Source organism: Sinohyriopsis cumingii, unplaced genomic scaffold, assembly GCF_028554795.1.
Source record: "Sinohyriopsis cumingii isolate HCF-2022 unplaced genomic scaffold, ASM2855479v2 utg000721l, whole genome shotgun sequence".
Classification (NCBI taxonomy): Eukaryota; Metazoa; Mollusca; class Bivalvia; order Unionida; family Unionidae; genus Sinohyriopsis; species Sinohyriopsis cumingii.
In genome coordinates, this window is record NW_028315926.1 from 156,274 (window position 1) to 175,236 (window position 18,963).

Sequence of the window (18,963 nt, forward strand, 5' to 3'; positions counted from 1 at the left end):
CGGTATGAATAAAGGATGAATCAACTATTACATGGAGAAACAATGGTACAGCATGACTGAGAGATGAATCAAGTACTGAATGGACATACAATGGTACAACATGACTAATGGATGAATCAAGTACTGAATGGACAGACAATGGTACAACATGACTGATAGATGAATCAAGTACTGGATGGACAGACAATGGTACAGCATGACTAATGTATGCATCAACCATTGGAAGGACTGCCAATGGTACAGCATGACTTATGGATGGATCAACTATTGGAAGGACTGCCAATGGTACAGGATGGATCAACTATTGGAAGAACATACATTGGTACAACATGAATGATGCAGGAATCAAGTACTGGAAAGACAAACATTGGTACGGAATGAATGATAGATGGATCCACTATTGGATGGACAGACAATGGTACAGCATTACCCATGGATGAATCAACTATTGGAAGGATATACATTGGCACAACATGAATGATGCAGGAATCGAGTACTGGAAGGACAAACAATGGTTACATTATGACTGATAGATGCATCAACAATTGGAAGGACTGCCAATGGTACAGCATGACTGATAGATGAATCAGCTATTGGAAGGACATACATTGGTACAACATGAATGATGCAGGAATCAAGTACTGGAAGGACAAGCAATGGTTACAGTATGACTGACGGACGTATCAACAACTGGAAGGGCTGCCAATGGTACATCATGACTGATAGATGAATCAACCATTGGATGGACAGACAATGGAACAGTATGAATAAAGGATGAATCAACTGTTACATGGAGAAACAATGGTACAGCATGACTGAGAGATGAATCAAGTACTGAATGGACATACAATGTTACAACATGACTGATAGATGAATCAAGTACTGGATGGACAAACAATGGTACAGCATGACTAATGTATGAATCAACCATTGGATGGACAGACAATGGTACAGCATGACTAATGGATGAATCGACTATTTGATGGACAGAAAATGGTGCAGCATGACTAATGGATGAATCAACTATTGGATGGACAGAAAATGGTACAGCATGACTGATAGATGAATCAAGTATTGGATGGACATACAATGGTACAACATGACTAATGGATGAATCAAGTACTAAATGGACAGACAATGGTACAACATGACTGAAAGATGAATCAACTATTGGATGGACAGACAATGGTACAGGCTGACTAATGTATGAATCAACCATTGGATGGACAGACAATGGTACAGCATGACTAATGGATGAATCGACTATTTGATGGACAGAAAATGGTGCAGCATGACTAATGGATGAATCAACTATTGGATGGACAGAAAATGGTACAGCATGACTGATAGATGAATCAACCATTGGATGGACAGACAATGGTACAGCATGACTAATGGATGAATCAACCGTTGTAAGGACATATCTTGATACAGAATTACTGATGGTTAAATCAACTACTGAAAGGACAGACATTGGTAAACAATGACAAACCTTGTAACAAAGTACACCTTTGAAATAAGTTATTGCTGACACTTAGGTGATGTACTCGGTTGATTGTCCATGTACATCTCAGAAATAATGTCTAACCTATATAATGGACATAGTTTATGGACTAAGAACATCTTCCAAAAAATGTATTATAGGATTAACAAATCATGGTTGGGTATTTATCAGTTCGTGAATCTGACTTAATCACACACACAGAGTAAATAATGTCTGAAGGACTTTATGTTAACTTTGCGAGTGATTAAGTAGCAATTTACACATCAGTAAATATTAAACAATGATTATTTAATTCTTTTAATTTCAATTGTATTCCTTTCTGTCATCATATCAGAGGATCGCATGAAGAAAGCATTCACTTTTTGTTAGCTCTTAGTTTTCCTTCATTAGCCTCTTCACTGCACAAGAATATATATTCCCGTCTTTGCTAGCCAACAATAGCCGACTCTATACTTTGTACAGTATGATAGGGTAGAGTGTCAGGGCGGGTAATGCCAATGATCCAAAGAACTCTACTTGCATAAACCTTCCTTATCATTTATTAATCAACATTATGGTTGCATATAGCACACGTTCTTTTAGCATTATTTTTTTTTCTTTCTATGCATTTCGATCTTTCAAAGCAAATCCCACTCTTGCTCATTACATGACCTTGAACTTTGATAACAGCTAGTGAAACATATGATCTAAGCAAATGCAATAATTTTTAAAGATTGATTTATAAAGCCTACCACATGCTTTCTGTGGCAAAAGGGTTGAGCATCTGGGGTGCAGAAAGGCCTGTGCAAATATATTGTTTCGACTTCAAATGGGCGAGTTAATTTGGATATTTGAAAAGCTTTATCATAAATCACCAGGATGGGTGAGTCAGGTTTATTGTTGTGTTATTAGTGTAGTGCAAGACATTTGCATTAACAAAGCTTCACATCAAATAACCTAAAACAGTGAACCAAAAGTAGTCTGGAGAATTTACCAGTATGTAAAAGATTCCAGATCAGTATCATGTGACCGTTTGTGTCCAAAGCTTGGTCATTTTATAAACAATTGGAATTAGAACTAGGTACACAAATGAAATGAATTATAATATAAGCTACAAAGATGATGGACATGCTTTATGGACTAGGAACATCTTTGAAAATATTTACAACTAAGTGCATCTTCTAAATGATTTATATGCATGTACACTTTTGAAATGTGTCTAACCTAAACAGATCATGGATACGGTTATGAAGTATATATTTTCGTTTATTTATAAACCAAACCAGCGATAGACATGATTTAGGGACTATGTATATCTATGATATCATCATAACATCAATTTATTTTTCAGGATCAGAAGCACGTTTAAATTGGTTGATATTATATCTAAAGGTGGGACTGCTGTGAGATGTAGGCTCTAGTAATGCGGACATTGAAATGACATTATTTGGTAAGTCAGACATTGAAGAGACATATGAAGGACAGATAATGGTAGGACAGACATATGAAGGACAAACACTGGTAGGAAAGACACATGGCAGGACAGACACTGGTAGGACAGATACTGGTAGGACATACACTGGTAGGACAGACATATGAAGGGCAAACACTGGTAGGACAGACATATGAAGGACATACCCTGGTAGGACAGACATATGAAGGACAGACACTGGTAGGACAGATATATGAAGGACAGACAATGGTAGGACAGACATATGAAGGACAAACACTGGCAGGACAGATACTGGTAGGACATACACTGGTAGGACAGACATATGAAGGACATACACTGGTAGGACAGACATATGAAGGACAAACACTGGTAGGAAAGACACATGAACGACATACACTGGTAAGACAGACATATGAAGGACATACACTGGTAGGACAGACATATGAAGGACAGACAATGGTAGGACAGACATATGAAGGGCAAACACTGGCAGGACAGATACTGGTAGGACATACACTGGTAGGACAGACATATGAAGGACATACACTGGTAGGACAGACATATGAAGGACAAACACTGGTAGGAAAGACACATGAAGGACATACACTGGTAAGACAGACATATGAAGGACATACACTGGTAGGACATACACTGGTAGGACAGACATATGAAGGGCAAACAACGGCAGGACAGACATATGAAGGACATACCCTGGTAGGACAGACACATGAAGGGCAAACACTGGCAGGACAGATACTGGTAGGACATACACTGGTAGGACAGACATATGAAGGACATACACTGGTAGGACAGACATATGAAGGACAAACACTGGTAGGAAAGACACATGAACGACATACACTGGTAAGACAGACATATGAAGGACATACACTGGTAGGACATACACTGGTAGGACAGACATATGAAGGGCAAACAACGGCAGGACAGACATATGAAGGACATACCCTGGTAGGACAGACACATGAAGGACAGACAATGGTAGGACAGACACTTGTATGACATACATGTGAAGGATAGACACTGATATGACAGACATTGGAAGGAGAGACATTGGTAACATATGACTCAGTGATTAATCAGCTATTGGAAGTAAATACATTGGAAAGACAAACATTGGGATGACAGACATTAGATGGACAGTTGTTGGTAAAGAATGGAAATATTAAAGTGTCTTCATTTAAGGAAAAATAAATGTTGGGTATTTTTCTTACCGAACATTAATCCCAAATAGTTCCAAAGTAAATATTCAAAAGAAAAAAATCAATCCCATATCTTCCAATGAATGGCCAAATGCTCGAGTAGTCACAAACAGGACACCGCATTGAAATAATTGAAATAATTAAACGTCTTGGATCAAGATTATGATTAGGTTATTGACACATCATTTCTATATGGCTGACTATTTTTTCTATCATGAATTAAAACTGTTTACATATGTTTCCTTACAAGAACGATCAAATAAAAGGACACTTGTGGATAGAACCACACAGAATGCCTTAAATTTGTTGAACATTTGAGATCTGACAATTATTATTCATTTCAACAATACGCTAAGGTCATGTTAATTAGAAACAAGTACCAAACTTCAGATGTTAATGACAAAACAATAATTTGAACTGTAAATCACAAGGCACCAAGTCAGATAGCTTCGTTTTAGAAATGTATCTTTCCTATGCTGAAAATGACATAGTCAACTGATGCTAATTTTTATAATTGTGTTCAGAAAGTTTTCTTCTGAACATCCAATCAAGATAATTCTTTTTTAGGGAGAGACCATTTAAGTTTCCAAATGGTTATATTATTTGAAAAGTTTATATTTTGATGAACGAAAGGATTTTAAAAATTTGCCCAGTCAGAAAGAACCATGAATTAAATGACTAGTCCCATGCAGTATAAATGCAGTCAGAATTGAACTCAAGTTTGTAGCTGTCTATTAGTATATTCACCCACGTGGCTGGGTCATTACTTTTCAAAGATTAAACATGTTGTTCGCTTTTAAGTGTGCATTCAATGCTATTTTTAAACGGAAGCGGCTGTCATCTCGAATTTGAATGTACGTACCTCAAAGGATTACTTTTCATGTTTAAACAGTAGCATAACTTGGGACTGTTCAAGAGAAGATCAAAAGAGTTCTCGTAAAGTCTGTGCGCACTTTTGTTAACAGTTCTTTGAATAAAGTAAAATCATAAACTTGATTCGTTAATCAGCCTTTTCTAAATAAAAACACTACAGTAGTATTTGTACAGTTTTCGAGGTATTGTGAATATATTAATTCTATCTAAAATTATATTTGGCATCATACATATTACATAGTATTTGTATGAACTGGTACGTATGTAATCATCTAATAATGATGTATATTAACTGGCATCTGTCTCTCATTATCTCTCTCAACTTCTAAAGAACATGCTTGCAGGGGTCATACACATTTGATAGAGATCATGTCCACTCCTTGGTGGTCATCCTCAATGACTCCATGAGGAAGCGCAGTACGCAGAGCAATTCTCCGCAAGCAACCACAGCCACTGTGTCAGGATGCATGGAGAGATGGTGAAGTTTTTTTTCCTTAATCCTCTCCACTCTCTCTCTACACCACCACCACATTGCGTGGGCACCCGAAAATACACATGAGCTCTACTGTAAGACAATTTCGTCATATATTCAGATAAATTACTAACATATATTAATTTACTATCTTGTATGTTGTCCCTGTACCCAAGTGCAATGAACATAACAATTTTCAATACATATATGTCAAATTCTAATGTGCAATATTTTTATCTTGAGAGCAGGTTAAAGCCACTTATTACCTTGATGTGTGAAAATTAGCCATTTTGTTGCTGCAGAAGCATGATTTACCTTCTGTAATAGTGTGACAGATAGTGTCTGAAATCTTTTCTTTATATCTGATGAAAAAAGCTAATCTGTAATCAGTGGTATCCAAAATTCAATTCCACCACAACGAAACATGATCTGTCTCATGTGAATGAAGCGGGCATACAAAAACACTGAATCAGAAGTAATGCTCCAACATGACAGCACTATCTCACATAAGAAGGCATATTCAATAACATCAGCAAGAATATCTAAAGCAAACTCAGAAAACTGCAAGATCCATGCTGAGCGACAAGGAAGACAAAATTCAGTTATGTGCAGGCTTGACTGATATAATGAACTTCTTTGGCGCTTTGAAGACAATAACCTGGATACTGTCATCAGAAACATCTCCAATACTGAGTGCTGAAAGAACCACACTACTGAATGACAAAGAAAAGATCTTACAAAGATGGTCAGCACTATTCTGAATCAATAATCAGATATCAACTGATTCAATGCACTAAGTGGAAATCAGCATCTCTTACTGATCGTGCAATGCTGATAGAAGCTGAGAAGGTAACAAACCAGCTGTCAATAGCCAAAATACATGTATCAGGTTATATGCCATCAAAAGTCAGCAATGCCATAACGCACAGAAACTGATTGAACACTTCAAGTCAATTTGGGTTAGGAAACAATACCCCTGGAATAAAAAGACGTAAAAACTGTCAACTCGAGGAAGCATAAATTAAGTACAGTTTTGTGAGAACAATCAGGCCATGTACTTGCTTTCAATAGTTAAGTTAAATCCTCATCAGAATTCTGCTGATTTGCCTTGTCATGATATCCTGCCTAAGATTCCACGTGACTTTAGAAAAGGGCGAAGGACTACATGCATGGTGCTTGCAGCTTGTCAAATCTAGAATAAATGCCACATGGATAGCTCCAAACTGCACATGTGTTGAACTGACAACATCACATGATACAGTCACTGTTACCTCTGGAAGATCATGTGGTTGTCAATATAAGTTAGTTTTCATGTAAAGTAGTTGCATCATGCATGACAGTGCATGACTGGAAGTTCTTTGAATTCTTCCAGTCACCAATGGAATCATGGGAGTTTGCATGTGAACTCCAATTCTATTTAATATAATGTTTTCTTTCATACACACGGATGTCATTTGCAACTTGGATACTGAAATCAATGTCAGATACCGGACAAGCAAAGATGAAGTTACAGTAAGTGACTGTTCTTGATCTCCTATTTGTTGACAATTGCTCTCTTAATACTAGATCTGAGTCTGCCTGTGTCGGCAAGTTATGGGCTGTATTTTGTCCAACACAATATATATATATATATATATATATATATATATATACGTTATTTGTATGTCTTGCAAATCATCCTTGTTGTAATGACTCATTTGTTTTATGTAATGTTTGTAACAGTTAACTAAACTTATGTTGAACTGTTATTTTAAATCATGCCAACATTGAATAAATCTTATATTATCTTTAATTCTTGATATGACTAATTCACCATCATGTTAGTGATGCAACATTATCAACTACCGATGACCTTTCTGAACCTCGAAATCTACCATATAAATCGATACTGAAACATATATCTGACTTATTGAAGCCTCCATTGTCACAAATCTAATAATTCAAATCCAAATGATGTCTAAACTAAATCCGCATCTTCCATTCTGAAGAGTAGATGATCTGACCCAGTTCCTTTAAATAGCAGAGTATAGATAGATATTAAATGGCAACCTGGTGATGTGATGTAATGGTCATCAGTCTCAGTGTCTGTGGTTTCCAATAAGGTACTAATACTTTTCTGGGAGGAATATTTCCTAACTGAATTATGCAATTTCATACTGCTATTAAGGTGAACCAGAATAATCCAGAACTCTGGGTCACCCTTGCAAAGCCACGGTGGCTTAGTTGTTAGCATGCCATAATCCTACCCTCAGACCTCCCTGGGTTAGCTATATCGTGGTGTGTTTACTTCAACTGCCTTGGTACTAAATAACCTAATTGTGTTCCTGTGTTGTAAAGCACCATGCCAATCAAAACTAAGACATATCCTCATGTGACCCAGGTGCGTGTTTGTCATGAGTGAGTGATCGATCAGTGCACGAGGTGCATGCTATATCTGAATGTTTAGTGTCTTTGTGTTTTTGTTTGTTTCCCCGTTTTTCTTTTGTCTCATATCACTCTCGCTAAATAAATCCCACAACCCGATGGCGTTGTGTTCGTTTCTTCTGTACAACACCCAGCTCACAATGATACCTGATGTGGGGCCATGACAGGATGGAGGATGACGGATAAACAATTAAACCACAAAAATTACAGATGAAGACCAATAACATTCAGATATAACAATTCTCGCAAATTGTATTCACCACCATAGGCGTAGACACAATGAAAAAGGTGTCGTTATTCCAGAGACTATATGAAATGCGCCTGGGGCATTTGGTAAGTGTATGGCAATCGATGTTATCGTCCCCTTCATGCACATTATGCACTGATCGATCACTCACTCATTCACACGCTGTCATGACAAACACGCACCAGGGTCACACAAACTTAGTGCTAAAACATAGATCATTTGAGTGAAGTAAAAAAAATGGTTGCTTGTCTGATACACATACTTGGACTTAAAAAAAATGTTAGTGACACTATGTTAGTGTTACACAGAAATGTTTTGGTTTGGTAGGGCTAAGCTTAAAGTTTTTTGTGTGCAGATGATGTGGCAAGCCTTTTATTTAAAAAGGACCATGTAAGTGCTAATATCATACAATCATCATTTAAAATATCTCAAAATTACTGGGTTTTCAAAATTTAACTCATATAAATTATGTAATGCACAAGGTATGCATATTTTTAATGTGTGTGTGTAATTTTGGATGTATAGCAGTAGACCATTATGCCGCAGACATGTAGCATCATGCCCCACCGAGTCACATTATCATGGCACCAGGACGACCAGTACTAACACTGACCTGTTAATGCTGAACACCTAGTGAGGCAGCTTTACTACCATTATTTAAAGTCTTTGGTGCGAGTCAGCCGGGGTTCGAGCCCGTGACATCCCACATTTGAGGCGGATTCTCTAACCATTAGGCCACCGGAGTAGATGGGTATAAATCAAGGCATAGAAATTTGTTATTTGCTGTAAAATGTTTGCATCATTGATTTTTTCCTGGTTTTAATTTGACCTGGCAATTGCTGATGGTCAACCAGTGATAAAAGCAAGATATATTTATAAAATTCTTTACCCCTAAAATGTACACTGGATACCCAGATGAATATTCGTTACGGGCGACTAAAAGATGGTCCAGATCAAGAACAGATAATCATTATGTAAGTTCTGGCTTACTGCAATATTAACTGAAGGGAAGATAAATCCTGTTCAAGAAAAGATGATAGTTATACAATGTTCATTCACTGCTGGTGAAACAAAAACAGAGATGACCCTGATCAGTACCTCACCTTGATCAGTTCAAGGGAAGCTTCCCTCACATGAAACTGCCAGTGTCCCCATATATTTAAAAAAAATTACCATGTTGTACAATTAACTAATTAATGAGACAAAGGTACACATAATGTGCCCCTCATATCTCCACCAAGGTGTAACACTCATCAAAGAACAGATCATAGTCACTCAAAATTATAGCTTATAACAATCCAAATTTCATACAAGAAAGAAAATGATCCTGATCGAAAGAAGAGTAAAGTCATAAGAATTCCTAATTATTATAAACCAGGGGAGGTCTGAATGATGTTTTTAGGCTTGATATGAAGAGCATATTATGAACCAGGGGAGGTTTGACTGTTGTGGCTGGGCTTATATGAAGAAAGAAACCTATCATAAACAAGGTGAGATCAAAATGCTGTGGTTAGGCTTGATATGCACAGATTTATTATGAACCATAGGCAATCCAAATGGTGTGGTTAGGCCTGATGTGGAAAACTAATTATGAACCATAGGCAATCCAAATGATGTGGTTAGGCCTATGTGGAAAATTAATTATGAATGAAGGAAAGGTCTGATTGGTGTGTTGAGGCTTGGTACGAAAAGGCTTATTAAAAACCAGAGGAAATCAAACTGGTGTGGTGTTGATTATGAGCCGGGGGAAATCCATCTGGTACATTTAGGCTTTATAAGAAGCACTGATTATTAGCTAGGTGAATCCAGCTGGTGTGGTTAGGCTTGATAGGAAGCACTGATTATTAGCCAGGTGAATCCAGCTGGTGTGGTTAGGCTTTATAGGAAGCACTGATTATTAGCCAGGTGAATCCAGCTGGTGTAGTTAGGCTTGATAGGAAGCACTGATTATTAGCCAGGTGAATCCAGCTGGCGTGGTTAGGCTTGATAGGAAGCACTGATTATTAGCCAGGTGAATCCAACTGGCGTGATTAGGCTGTATAGGAAGCACTGATTATTAGCCAGGTGAATCCAACTGGTGTGGTTAGGCTTTATGGGAAGCACCGATTATTAGCCAGGTGAATCCAACTGGTGTGGTTAGGCTTTATGGGAAGCACCGATTATTAGCCAGGTGAATCCAACTGGTGTGGTTAGGCTTTATAGGAAGCACCGATTATTAGCCAGGTGAATCCAACTGGTGTGGTTAGGCTTTATAGGAAGCACAGATTATTAGCCAGGTGAATCCAACTGGTGTGGTTAGGCTTTATAGGAAGCACCGATTATTAGCCAGGTGAATCCAACTGGCGTGATTAGGCTGTATAGGAAGCACTGATTATTAGCCAGGTGAATCCAACTGGTGTGGTTAGGCTTTATGGGAAGCACCGATTATTAGCCAGGTGAATCCAACTGGTGTGGTTAGGCTTTATAGGAAGCACCGATTATTAGCCAGGTGAATCCAACTGGTGTGGTTAGGCTTTATAGGAAGCACCGATTATTAGCCAGGTGAATCCAACTGGTGTGGTTAGGCTTTATAGGAATCACCGATTATTAGCCAGGTGAATCCAACTGGCGTGATTAGGCTGTATAGGAAGCACTGATTATTAGCCAGGTGAATCCAACTGGTGTGGTTAGGCTTTATGGGAAGCACCGATTATTAGCCAGGTGAATCCAACTGGTGTGGTTAGGCTTTATAGGAAGCACCGATTACTAGACAGGTGAATCCAACTGGTGTGGTTAGGCTTTATAGGAAGCACCGATTATTAGCCAGGTGAATCCAACTGGTGTGGTTAGGCTTTATAGGAAGTACCGATTATTAGCCAGGTGAATCCAGCTGGTGTGGTTAGGCTGTATAAGAAGCATTGATTACTAGCCAGGTGAATCCAACTGGTGTGGTTAGGCTGTATAAGAAAAGTACTATTATGACCAATATTAATGTATAATACTTACAAGCATCAATATCGGCAGATTGTTGTTGAAATTAGAACAAATCACATTTTAACTTACCGTTTGTGTCATAGATTTGACATTTGTTGTACTAATATATAAAACTATGACACAATGTGTACTGTCATTGTACATGTTCTGGTATACGTTTGACATCAAACTATGACACAAAATGTGTGGGCAATGTAATCTATATCTTAATTTCGTTTACATTGTGATGATTCAAAATTAAATTCACAATAAAAGATGGTATTTCTGCTCATATATACAAGTTTTGGTATTAAATCCACTCGTGTCTTAGGTATAAATTGGAATTCAGTTTTGATATAAACATTTAAAAATAATGACAAGGGAAAATGAATATCACAATTCAATTGTACATTACATGCCACGAAGTAGATGCTACATGTTTAATTTATTCACAATATGTATTGTCAAACCATTTATACTCATCCAATATGATTGAAACCAATGATGCATATCTTTTTTCTTCCTCTCTTTAAAAAAAATGATTTATATTCTATAGTTTTAAAATTTAAAACGCCTATATCTTGAGGCAGTTTGAAATATATAAGATATGTGAATCAATGTTTGGATAAACACAATTTCTAAACAAACATCCCTGGTGCTTATGGCAAGACCAACAAGACCTTTAAAGACTTATGCCTCCAAATTTCCAAGGGGTAATGATAACAAGATCTTCAAGATGTATATCATGGTGGTCATATTGGACATCATCCCGAAACCATTTCCATTTAAGATTAAATAGAAGACAACTCTTATAGAAAAAACCATCCATTCAAGAAGGCAATCAAAAGCAAGATTTTCAAGATGGTCACATTGATATAATGTCTGAAAAGCAGCATTGACATTTCTGAGCAACTAGACATCACAAGAATTCATTTGATAAAAACAACCATTTTTACACAAACATCCCAGCAGAAAGAACAATAATAATATTTTCAAGATGGTGACTGTGTTGTCGATATTTGATATGCATGTAGCACCATTTTCATTCAAAATCAAAAAGACATGTTAAGAAGTCTTCTGTGAAATTCACTTTGAAATATTAATTTTCATTCATAGTGATAAGAAAAATTTAAGGATGGCCACTGTGGTCATATTGGATATCAGGTCAGCACCATTTTGTATTTACAACCAATCAGACATCACAAGAAATCTTCTAGTGAAAACCTCATGCCAGTATGATTCTTCACTCAGGAAAAGTAGTCATACATTACTTTTCAAATGGCTACTGAGGTGGGAAATCAGACCTCCAGGCACCTCTACTTTCTTTTAGCAGCAACCAGACCACTATGTTAATGTAATTGTAAAGTTTCAGGATATTTACAAAGGGTAATGATACAAATTATGCTAATCAAGGGATAACAACATTTTATAAGTTTATGACTACATGAACTAAAAAAGAAATTTTAAAAAAGATAAATCTGACCATAACAAAACTGGTTTAAGCTAAGAGAGCATAATACATATTTTATAGGGTAAAAGCTTGTAAAACTTTATAGAACATGTTAATTATACTCACCATATTTTCAAACCAAAAGTCCAATAGACGACAGGACTCAATTACGTTGCCATGGAAATCACAGTCTACCTCTGCATTCTCTTTAAGATCGGATACCGGAAAAAGGATGTTGACACTTTCACCATTGTATTCAGGACATTGTATAGAGTTCTCAAAGTTCAGGCTTTGTCCCAGGTTTCCAATTATCTTCTGGAGATTGGTAGTGATGAACTCTCTTGCCTCAATACACAGCTTTGAAGATGGAGTATTTTCCCTTATCCCCATTCTTATGACCTTCACAAAGATCACATGCTCTCTAAAGTGCAAAATCAGTTTGTGACGCCGGTCCAGCAGAAAAACACAACAGCCACAAAATATCTGATTCTCTTGTTTATCTTCTTTCTTCTTTGTAGCTATTGGCCAGTGAGCAACACAGGAAGCAAGAAGTCTGTGGAAGATCGGGGATGGCATAAAACTTTCCTTGAATACATAGCAAAGGACTGATGAACTTCCCATCTGGTCATTTGGTTTTGGACAGATGACCTCTACTGGTGCTTTCTGCTGAAGCATGCATGGGGCAAGGAAGTAATTCTCCTCCTGATAAAGAAAATTACGTATTTGTTAATGGGGGCATTCGCTTTAATTTGAAATAAAAATAAAGATAGTAAACCGAAATAAATATACCTGGGCAATCCACTGAACTCTGTACAAAGATGTTTTATCCACATACCTTTTGCGATCATTGCTTTATTTTATTTTTCTTTTCAAATTTGCAATCGTAGAGGACAGTGGCAAAGACAGTGCCTGTACATGATAACTAACAAAAACTTCCCAAATAGGTCTCCTATCAAACATAAACTTGTGTCACTAAGTTGATAAATATTTACACATCTTGACATCCTTAGAAAGAATAAAGCATGTAGTCATTCCCAGTATTAGTGTAGTTCTGAATATAAATTACACTTATTTCTTCTTTATACAAATCTGCATGGCAATACTATATGCTTGTTATTTATTAACGCTTTCTTGATAACTGACTGCCTTTAGCATAGCAACTTAATCTGTGATACACAGCTGGATCTTCTCTATAGTAACTTAATTCAGTCACAATATGTTATGGACAATGTTTAGGGTTTTTTGGTGACAGACAAACATATTACTATAACTTGGCCTCATAATATAAATTTTCAAATAAAACCAAACATTTCATGATATACAAACGGGTGAAACCGTACGGTGGAATGTCTTTAAGGTGTACATGTTTGTAAGTGAAAGTTTGCTTTGTGTAACAAAATTGATATGATTCTTTGGTCTTAAACTAATAACATTGGGAAAACGCAACAAGTTTAGTAAAGTCAACAAAAACATTAATATTTTTAAGTTAAACAGTGAAAATTTACGATGAATTTACTGTGTTGTAAATTAAAACCCTAATAATTATAAAGGTTCTATCACAAATCCAAAAGTATAGAACGTTTCAAACAAATTCTAATACTTTGAACGTGTTGATGTACCAATAGTTTCAAAAACTGATGTATCAATAGTCTTGATGTATCACAATGATGTAACCCATAATGCTTTTGAATAAATCGACAATAATCCAAAAGTAGTGTTTGTCAAAAATGTTAATGAGCACTTTGTAATCACAATGAATAATTTTAAAATAAAATATTCCTCTCAGATCATATTTGAATAGAACAGTAAATAATTCCGCAGACTGAACATAAAGAAGGAATGAAATAATATTGACAACCTCAACCGTATATAAAAATATAAGATACAAGAAAAAGATCAGGATGTGGATCAAAGTAAACTTCCAGAATATTCAAAGTTTTTAAATAAGGGTAGACCTTGAACACAAATATCAATAAAGAACTATTAAAATGATGATGAAAGTCAGGTAGGCTGGAACTTTGCTACCCCCAATCATATACAAAGGTGCGGCAAATAAAATAAATATACATTACAAAATTCATTAGAAAATACACTATACATTGATTTACTACTCATGGAGTAGATATAGAGTGTATTTGACAAATTAATTTATCTCTGAAAATGTAACAGTGTGCAAAACTGTTTTCTGCTCAGTGACACAAGTTTAAATACAATTAAGATGGGACCATTTTAAGTTGGCAATAATCATCCCGAGCAAGCTTTGACTTGGCACGTTTCAATCAATTTAACATATCAGTCGCAAACGTGTGTCAAAAGTATTTCGAGTGGCACGTCTCAATCAATTTAAAACTAAAAAAGTATCAGTCACAAAGGTGTGTCAAAATGTATTCGGAGTGGCATGTCTCAATCAATTTAAAACTAATAAAGTATCAGTCACAAAGGTGTGTTAAAATGTATTTGGAGTGGCATGTCTCAGTCAATTTAAAACTAATAAAGTATCAGTCACAAAGGTGTGTTAAAATGTATTAGGAGTGGCACGTCTCAATCAATTTAAAACTAATAAAGTATCAGTCACAAAGGTGTGTCAAAATGTATTCGGAGTGGCATGTTTCAATCAATTTAAAACTAATAAAGTATCAGTCACAAAGGTGTGTCAAAATGTATTCGGAGTGGCACGTCTCAATCAATTTAAAACTAATAAAGTATCAGTCACAAAGGTGTGTCAAAATGTATTCGGAGTGGCATGTCTCAATCAATTTAAAACTAATAAAGTATCAGTCACAAACGTGTGTTAAAATGTATTAGGAGTGGCACGTCTCAATCAATTTAAAACTAATAAAGTATCAGTCACAAAGGTGTGTCAAAATGTATTCGGAGTGGAATGTTTCAATCAATTTAAAACTAATAAAGTATCAGTCACAAAGGTGTGTCAAAATGTATTCGGAGTGGCACGTCTCAATCAATTTAAAACTAATAAAGTATCAGTCATAAAAGTGTGTCAAAATGTATTTGGAGAGAATTGAGTTTTTCATCAATTATCTGTTTAGTTTAACAAGAGTTGCAACTTTACTTGTGACATGTACAACAATCTCACTTGTACACTGACACTGAAGTGATGCCCGCAGTAAAGTATTTAATGTTCAAGAGTAAATCATTGCGACCTACTGTCACTGAATAAGAGCACAGTGATGCAATAAACAGAATGATCAAGTGTTATATTGACAGCATACCTAGAGCTGGGAATTTAACAGAAAAAAACAATCTAATGTATATTAACCCGTAACTAACAAATGTATAAGGAATGTATGACAGTTTTTTAAAACTATGCACTGTGCAAGATAAACAACTTCAATCAATACAGCATACGTCATACACCTGGAGATCTGCCAGAGAGAGAGCTGATTTACAATTGGACTAACTTGCAAAAACATTCAGAAATCACTGAAAATAACACACTGACAGAATGTTATAAATATACCATGCCTACAATTAAAAATCACTGAACATAACACAAAGACAGAATGCCATATATAAATATCATGTCTACAATTAGAGCATTGCTGAAGTCTGGGATTTTGTGTAAAGCATTGTGTCACTAAAGCATATCATTTGTAGAGTGGTTCACACAGATCTGATGAACAACTTAACTAAATTCCTCCCCCCACCCATATGTAAAATATGTGTGTTTCCAACTGCACTGGTTTCAAAATTAGAGTATGTAGATTGGGATATTTTTTTTAAACATTAATTACGATAATGATTAGTATATAATTTACTAAACATATCAATTATTAAGCTAAACTAGATGCACAAATTAATTTCCAGGATGTTTTTTCCATTTTTTTTAATCCGGAGGGAAAAAGGTGCAGGGGTCAGCAACAAAAAATAGCGATCGTCGGCTGACTGGAAACACATTTTAATTTGTCTTTCATGAAAATTGAATGCCTCAAGTTGGCTGTAGTAACAATAATAAAAATCATGATAATAAAATCCTATCAGGTGGTCTAAATAGAAAAATGTAAATTGGTAGGAAATCAATTTCTGTTCTGGTCAAATGTAAGCAAGAGTCCCTCGAGGGCTGGAACTCTATTAGAAATTCAAGACAAGACCACCTTTTTGTTAACCATTTACCTCATAGAGCATAGTTACAAAGTGCAGCGCGCTATAAATAGAACACATGCTACCTATTAGACTCCATACGAATAGGCCTGCCTGTGAACTGTTAAGCAATGTAGTGTATGCTACGTTTCACAGCAATTTTAACCATTTTACATTTTTGCTACACAGCTATTATATGTGGAAAAATTTAAGAGTAAAGTCCGATTGTAATAGCTGTGTAATTATTTTTTATGGAAGATTTTTGCATGTGCTTTAAAATCTTGAGAGAACTCGTTCACCGTCATGTCAGTGAGGCCGCATGACCAACTGTAGCTGCCATTTCTCATACTCGAAATTTACAAGTTTTTCTTCTGCGTCTACATCACTAAATCATCTGAATTTGATAATTTATAAACACTAATTGCTGCCTACATCAATATCAGAGCCTTTACCTAAGTTATTGAATCTTTCATAGTTGTGATCATATTCGTGAAAAAATCGTAAGTACTGAATGAAATCCACGACCACCATTTTGGAGAGTGGAGATTAAGACCCAGTTACTTTAAATAGCAGATATCGACCAGTGCATAAACAGTGACCACATGATCTGACATAATTGTCATTTGCAGAAATGAATGTAGTATCTAATTGGGGTTTTCCCCGAAAGTGGCGCTACGAAAACCTGCTCAAAATGGCTGACGTTTACAGCAGGCGTCAAAAGGCACTTCCATGCGAATGGAGTAGAGGCGTCTAAAGATGCTTGCATGAGGTAAAGGGTTAAAGTGTTGAGTGTTCAAACCATCCTTATATTCTTTAGCTATGATCACATTTTCAAACCAGCTGCCATGATACAGATAGGAGACATCAGACTGGCACCATTTTAATTCAGGGCAAAGTTGACATCGTTGGAAGTTTTTGGGTAAAAAATGAGAAAAAAACATGTCATAATAAAAATCCATCCAGGAGTAGTGACTTAGGTGTGTGATTTTGATTTTTTTAAAATGTAGCTTAAACAACTTATTCAGTCATATCACTACGATGTATGCAGTAGGAAAGTTTATAGTGATGTCTAGCAATGGGACGTCATGCCGCAGACATGTAGCATGATGTCCCACCCAGTCACATTATCCTGACACCAGGCCGACCAGTCCTAACACTAACCTCTTAATGCTGAGCGCCAAGCGAGGCAGCTGTTAATACAACTTTTTTAAGTCTTTGATATGACTTTGCCAGGGATCAAACCCAGGACCTAATTAATAAATTGTGTTTGATAATACAACCCCCCCCCCGCTATATTGTGTTCAGTTCATAAGCTTTATACTAAATTTATTGGAATTTCGTAATGGATTTGGCAGTAAGAATAAGAATATCAACAATAACAACAACAACAACACCTTCACATGTCATTTCATCTGATTTTGATACTTTAAACTTAATACAGAATTTTTTAAAATTCTGTAACAGATTTGTCAATAAGAAAAACAACAACAACTACATCAACAACAACAACAACAAATACCTCTATGACTGTTTTAAATAGCAATTGGTAGTTGCAAGTTTCTTACAAAGTACATTGTGAGAGGCTAATTGGGAATACTGAAGGGGAATTATTATAAATTATTATAATGGCTACAGCAGAGCTACACCTACCTCTTTAATCGATATGCCTTTACCACAGTCTGTTCATTGGCGACTCTTGTCACCATTGTTGCCTATTGATGCGAGGCAGAGAAAACTCATGGACGTAAACAGTAATATCCAGTTCCTAGTGACCTCGACTCCGTGCAAGGCCAATAGATTTGATGGAAAAGCACGTGCATTTGGGGGCAGGTCCGATGATACGAGGTTCGAAACTATAAAGGAGGGTGCGCCTGAGAAATTGAGGTCCGACAGTTACAATCGAACCATGTATCCAGTATCCATAAGAGAAAGATCAGTTGGGAGCCGCAGTGAGATAAAAAGATGGAAAATAGATGTCAGGCTCACATGTGATCATTTCTCCGAGATTATAAATTGGTTGGGTACAGGACAGATATTCAAACAAGTTGAGATACAAAAGCCATGCAGTTAGAATCATATTAATCTGCACCCATCGGCAGTGTAAATAGTGTGATTCCAGTGAATTAATTGTGTGATGTCATTTCTATTTTTTTGTATGTTCTTATGGATAAGTTGTATTATTCAAAGTGTGCAGTCTTAATTCAGAATGGTTTTAGAAGTAGTTTGCTGCCTGAATCCAGAGTTTTGTTAATTGGACCTATTTGTTTAGGTTGGGCTTGGAGTGAAGCAGA

The 18,963-nt window shown here is 36.3% G+C and overlaps 1 pseudogene across 1 annotated transcript in view; it reads right to left on the reverse strand.

Annotated features, from left to right (window-relative positions):
- Positions 1 to 6,099: 6,099 nt before the first annotated feature.
- The window catches only part of LOC149773263 (uncharacterized), a 72,330-nt pseudogene continuing 59,466 nt past the window's right edge, over positions 6,100 to 18,963 (reverse strand). Inside the window, exons 11-12 of the transcript XR_016417417.1 lie at positions 12,701 to 13,276; positions 6,100 to 6,258 (exon numbers count right to left, since the gene is read on the reverse strand). The product of XR_016417417.1 is annotated as an uncharacterized LOC149773263 (transcript). The remainder of the gene's footprint in view (positions 6,259 to 12,700; positions 13,277 to 18,963) is intronic.